The sequence below is a fragment of the Chrysochloris asiatica genome, unplaced genomic scaffold (genome assembly GCF_000296735.1).
Source record: "Chrysochloris asiatica unplaced genomic scaffold, ChrAsi1.0 scaffold00240, whole genome shotgun sequence".
Lineage (NCBI taxonomy): Eukaryota > Metazoa > Chordata > Mammalia > Afrosoricida > Chrysochloridae > Chrysochloris > Chrysochloris asiatica.
The window spans coordinates 201,667-208,441 of NW_006408758.1; positions in this window are offsets into that span (position 1 = coordinate 201,667).

Genomic DNA, 6,775 nt, shown 5'->3' on the forward strand with positions numbered 1-6,775 from the left:
TCTTCTCTTTCCACAGATGTATTCAAGGTGTACCTAAGGTGTACCTAAGTTAGGCCTAAGGTGTACCTAACTCAAGCCATGATATTTTCAACACCTTAATATGCATGTAAAAGTTGGACAGTGAATAAATGAAGGACCTTGTGCCTGATCAACAGAATGGCATTGATCAGCAGAATGGCATTGCAACTACCCCCAATTGACACTGAATGGGGTCCTGCTTGAGCTTTTGATCTCCCAGGAAGCATGGGTTTTTGTTACACGTGGAGACCCTCACCCCCAGAAATTCCAGGTTTCAGGAAAATCTCCATACCCCTGTCAAAATCTCCATAGCCCCGCCCAAATCGCCATACCCTAGCCCATTGTAAACTCACCAGAACTGTACCCAGACCACACTGCCTTAAATACCCCAGTCTGTATGAGGACAGATGGGCTCATGGTCTCCTTTGGTAACGTAAGAGTATCCACTCCCAGGTTTACTCTCAATAAACCTGCCAGCTGTTGAAGCCAAGACTCTCTCCGCTTGTCTCTTTCTTTCTTTTCCTTACAATAAGGAAGACCATAGAATAATTCCATGATGATTTTGAGATATGGTACTGGAGAGAATATTTTTAAAAATCATGGATTGTAGAAAAACAAACAAATATGTATTGGAGGAGCACTGACAGAATATTCCTAAAAAGTAAAGATGGTGAAACTTTGTATCTTATACTTTGAACATATTATCAGGAGGGACTAGTCCCTGAAGAAGGACATTATGCTAAGTAAAGTGCAGCATTATAGGATTTCCAAAGAGTGGCTAGTAAGCTTGAACCACCAACCTGTGGTTCGTAATAACATTGCAGTCTAGCGCATTAGCACTCAGCACCACACCAGGATTCCAGACACTGTGTATAGTTGTTATTTATGTTTCTATAAAAAGGTATTTGCAAATAATTAGTCATTGGTCTTATCAAATTCTGTCATGTGATCATCTGCATCATTTCTATCACCTAGTTCATAGTTTCCAAATAATGATCTTTCCTCTTTATTACCAACTTTCTCATTCCAATAACAAGTAATTATAAATTCATCCTGATTAAATGTTTGATCAATTTTGGACTAAAGATATTGGTAGAATTCTTCAATTTCTCTATCATTGGCTTTAATATTTGGTGAGCAATTTGAATGATTATATTAATTGGTATTCTTTGTGTTCCTATGGATATTATCATATTACCCACTGCATTGTACTTCAAGCTATAGCTTTAAATGCTCTTTTTGATAATGAATGCAATGTCATTACTCTTACATTTGTCTTTCCTGGCATAGAAAGGCATATGGTTATCTGATACAAAATATCCAGTATTAGTCCACTTCAGTTTCCTAATGGCTTAGATAGAAATTTTTGTGTGTTCCATTTAATTTTTTGATGGCTTCCAATTTTCCTAGTTTTGTCCTGATGTAATGCTGTAGGATAAGCACTGGGTTGTAAGATCTATTATAACTGCAAGGTTAACATTTCAAACTTACCAACCACTCCTCAGAAAACCTGTACAGGGTTGCTGAGGGTTGGAACCAACTTGATACCACTTAGCTACAGGAACAAAATACTTCATATGTTCTATATTCTGATTTGCAATGGATGTTTGCAATAATTCCTTCTCATTTTGATTTGTGCATCATCAGCAAATGAATGCCTTGAAAACTTTGCTAATTACATCACTAAAGTCAACTCTACTTTTGATTCAGCTTTTCCTCTGTCATATTATAAATGTCTACCAATGTCAGCTTGAGGTGCACCTGACCCAAGCCATGTTATTTTCAACAACCTCATATGCACGCAAAAGCTGGACAGTGAATAAGGAAGACCATAGAAGAATTGATGCTTTTGAGTTATGGGGTTGGAGGAGAATATTGAAATTGCCTTGGGTTTCCAAAAGAACCAATAAATCTGTGTTGGAAGAAGTGCAGCCAGAGTGCTCCTTGGAGACCAAGATGGCCAAACTTCATATCTCATACTTCAGACATATTGTCAGGAGGGACCAGTCGCTGGAGAAGCACATCATGTTCGGTAAGATGGAGGGTCAGAGAAAAAGAGGAAAACCCCCAACAAGATAGATTGGCCAGGTGGCAGCATCGATGGACTCAAGAGTGGCAATGGTTGGCCCAGGATCAGGCAGTGTTTTGTTCTGCTGTGCATAAGATCACTATGAGTCGGTACCGACTCAATGACACCTAACAACAACAACAACAATCTGTGGGGTTCATCTTCTGAACTTATATCAGACAATGTTTTGATTCTCTCACAGGGCTTTCAGTAGCTAACCTTTCAAAAGTGGTTTACCACTTCCTTTTTGTAGTCTACTAAGTTCTCTGTCTACTATGAATGACCTTGTGGGTACTTAAAATAGAATTGACAGTTTCCAACATCATAGCAACATACAAGACAGCAAAGGGCAACAGGCAGGAAGATGAGTGACTGTTCAAGGAGAATATCTATGGATATGTAGCAAGAATAGAAAATAAGACAAACTATAAAGTTTAAGGAGTCCTGATGTGATGCTGTGGGTTATTGCATCTGACAGAAAAGTCATTTGAATTGCAGGATTGGCAGTTCAAGCTCACCAGCTGCTATTTGGAAACCCTATATAGGGTCGGTATGGGTCAGAATCAACTTGACAGCACTTAACAGCAACAACAACATATAGATTATATGTGTTTATTAGAGAAAACCAATAGGACTCTATTTCTCATTATGTACATTTCTGTCTCCTGGGTATAGTGGTTTCTCAGCATCAGATTTGTTTTTTTTTTCTCATCGTTTTATCTGTTACGGATTGAATTGTCTATACTAAGAATATATGCTGAAGTTCTAAAACCCAGTATTTGCAGCATGATCCAGTTTGAAAATAAGTGGTTGAAGATATTATCGATTAAATTAATATGAAATAATATTAGAAAACAATCTTTCCTAATCCAAAGTGATATCATTTTAAAAGAGAAGAGGCATGGGAAATACACTGACAAAGAGATGGCCATGTGAAGATGACAGGAAATACCTGGAGAAACAAGAAGCAAACAGAGATGTTTGAAATTATTTTCCTTCTAAAGACCCAAAAATATCAACATGACCAACACCCCTATCTCATACTCTCAGTTTCTCTAAGCTTGAGTCAATACATTTTATTTTTATATGTCCCCTTATTTGTGATATTTGGTTAGAGCAGTCCCAAATTAATTCAAATATTGTTTCTGGAACTTAAGATGCTGCTGTAACCCATACTTACAAATATGAAGGTGGCTTTAAAATTAGTTTGGCTAGCGAGTCAACTAGTTTCTAAATGGTATTTTTCAAGGGCTTAAATTGTCTTGAAGAGATTGTTAGTAGAATTATGAATATTAAAGTTGAGGTTAACTCTAGAGAAGTTGCTTATAATTATGAACACACTATAGAAAGAATATAGTTGCTAAATGCAAATGGATATTGGAGGAATTAAAATGCTTTGCTTAAAATGATAATGTACTGAGATGAACTATTTTGCAATATTTTGTGACAAGTAAAACTTGAAGATTTGGCAAGCCATTCTATCCATATTGAAAAATTTGTAAGAGCATAGAGAGGACTCCAAGTATGTGATTGAACAAATATTTATTAATGAGATTATAACTTTTGAACAAAATCTAAGCATAAATACTTCCAGAAAGAGATAAAATCTGGATTAAATAAATGAAATCTATCAGACTATTGGGATTATGCAGGTAGGATAGTGATTTACAAGCTGATAAAATCCTCACCACTGGGCCAATAAACAACATTCTTATCAACAGAGAGAAGATTGAAGTTGTCAAGGACTTCATTCTTCTTGGATCAACTATCAACACTCATGGAAGCAGCAGTAAAGAAATCAAAGGAAATATTGCATTGGGCAAATCTACTGTACAAGATCTTTTTATGTGTTGAAGAGCAAAGATGTCAGCTTGAGTACTAAGGTGCACCTGACCCAAGCCATGGTATTTTCAGTAACTTCATATGCATGTGAAAGCTGGACAGTGAATAAGGAAGACCATAGAAGAATTGATGCTTTTGTGGTATGGTGTTGGAGGAGATATTGAAAGTACTGTGGGCTGCCAAAAGAACCAACAGATGTGTGTTGGAAGAAGTGCAGTCAGAGTGCTCCTTGGAGGCCAGCATGGCTAAACTTTGTCTCTCATACTTCGCACATATGTCAGGAGGGACCAGTCACTGGAGAAGGATATCATGTTTGGTAAGGTGACAGGTCGAGAAAAAGAGAACAACCCCCAGAAAGATGGATTGGCAAAGTGGCAGCATCAATGGGCTCAAGCATGGCAACAATTGTGAGGTTGGCCCAGGATTGGGCAGTGTTTTTTTCTCTTGTGCATAGAGTAGTTATGAGTCGGTACTGACTCGATGGCACCTAACAACAACAACAATACTGCAAAGGAATCCTGGTGTGGCACTGTGGGTAAATGTGACGGACTGCAAAGCAGTTTGTACTGCAAGGTCAGTGGTTCAAGCTCACCAGCTGCTCCTCAGAAACCTTATACTGGGTTGCTATGGGTTGGAATTGACTCAATGGCACTTAACAACAGCAATAACAACCTGCAAAAATATGTTCAGCTTTTCAAAAGTTAAAACATGGTCCTAATTTCAGCTTACAAGACAGGGGATCTGGCATTGTTGTGAGAGATAGAGATACCACCTCCTCAGTTCAGCAGGAATAAGACCAAAACTCAGGGAAAATGGGAAATGACTGCTTCTCTGGTGTGTTTAAAAAAAAAAAAAAAAGTCATTGCCTAGTTGAGCCCAGATGGCTGGGCCAACAGCAGATAGATTTGGCAGGTTGTTTTCTACTTAGGTGAATCTGTGGTGGTGTGTCGTGGTGACAGTTCTGACTAATAGCAACCCAGTATAGGGAATCTGAGGCTATAAATCTTTACGGGAGAAGAAAGCTTCTTCTTTCTCCCATGGCTGATAGTTTCAATCTGCTGACCTTGAAGTGAGCAGCCCAATTTATAACCACTACACTACCAGAGACAGAAAAGTATTTCAAGGTTTAATATATAATGGGATTTTCCCTGATTTTTTTTTTTTTTTTGGATGATTGGCCCCTTCTTTCCCTCCAAACTATCCCTTTTGAAATGGGAATGTTTACTTTACACTTATACTACCTTTGGATTGTGAAGCAGATAAATTTAATCTGGGTTTCAAAGAAGGAGAAGTATCTTGCCATAGGACAAACCAGAGTCTTACACATACACGATTTAGATGATTGAGAAGAAGAGATTTTGAAATTAGAATGATTATGCCTTGGGAATTCTGGGGAGGGATGAATACAGCCTGCGTGTGGGAAGAACATGACATTTGGGGAGCTAAGGAATTAACTTTCATGTATTTAATACTACCCTTGAAAGACACGTATTAAATTTCTAATTCTGGTAACTGAGAATGTGATCTTATTTGAAAACTGGTCTTTGAAGATGTTAACATGAGGTCGCACTGGAATAAGATGAGTTCTAATTCAATTAGAGTAATATCATTTTAAAGAGGAGAGACTATACCTAGAGTCAAAGTAATCGAACAAAGAAGGCATACAAAGATCCATTTACACACAAAGGAGAACCTGCAACTGTAAGACTCTAGGAAAGAGTCATCAAACACATTGTATCTTAAAGTGGTAAAAGGAATCCACAGGGCTGACAATTGGTCTCAAACTTTCAGTTGCCAAAACTATCTGACAAATTTCTGTTCTGATAAACCATGCAGTTTGTGATAGTTTGCTACAGTAGACCCAGGAACTTAATACAACTTCAAGATAAATAGTACAATAAATACTTTAGTTATTTCCCATGTTGCCTACTAACAAATATTTTTCATTTATGAATAAGACAATGTTACAACTTTTAGTGTGTTTTCTTCAAGACTTTAAAAATAGAATACAATATACAGTTCTTGAGTGATTTTAAATATGGATGCTTATTAGAGTGATGTGAATTACATGAAATCCATTATATATATGTTAAAGAAAGTTATTTTAGGAGAGAACATAATGTACTTTTTTCCTTAGGCAAAAATTTAAGTTCACAGGAATGTAAAAAAAAAAAAAGAGTGTTAAATATTTAGCGTAGCATTCAATCATTATTAAAAAATGAGGTGATTTAGAAAGTATAATATTAATAAAAAGATAATTATCACTACAAGATATCTTGAACAAGATCTATTTAGGTACTACAGTTGTATAATGGATCATAATGACTAACAATGATAATCACGATGATGGATAATTGCAACAATTCATGCTGCAATTCATTCTTATTAAAAAGAAAGTCCAAAGTAACTTAGAAATTATTAGGTATATTTTTAGAAACGAAGAGGCATGGATTATTTAATTGGGAGTAGAGGGCAAGTTAATGACCAATATGTCTACACATATCATCACAAATATTGTACAGTGGTAATTTTCTTGTCCAGTAATTTTTAGGTAACAATGAGAACAAGAAGATGCAATGGAAATATTTTGACACTTAAAATGTTAAAAAGTACTTACACCTGGAAAAAGACAATTTTTTGCAAACATTTGTGACCAGTATTCCAGGATTCTTCACAATGGATTCCAGACATCTGTATTATTGTTTTACAAATGTACACAGAACAATCTGCAAAACATTCAGGGTTAACCTACAATCATTCCATTTTTGGTCCAACATGCAGATATCATACTAGAAAAAGACAAAAATAGATCAAATGATATAGTTGACCTCAGAAGTAATATAAACT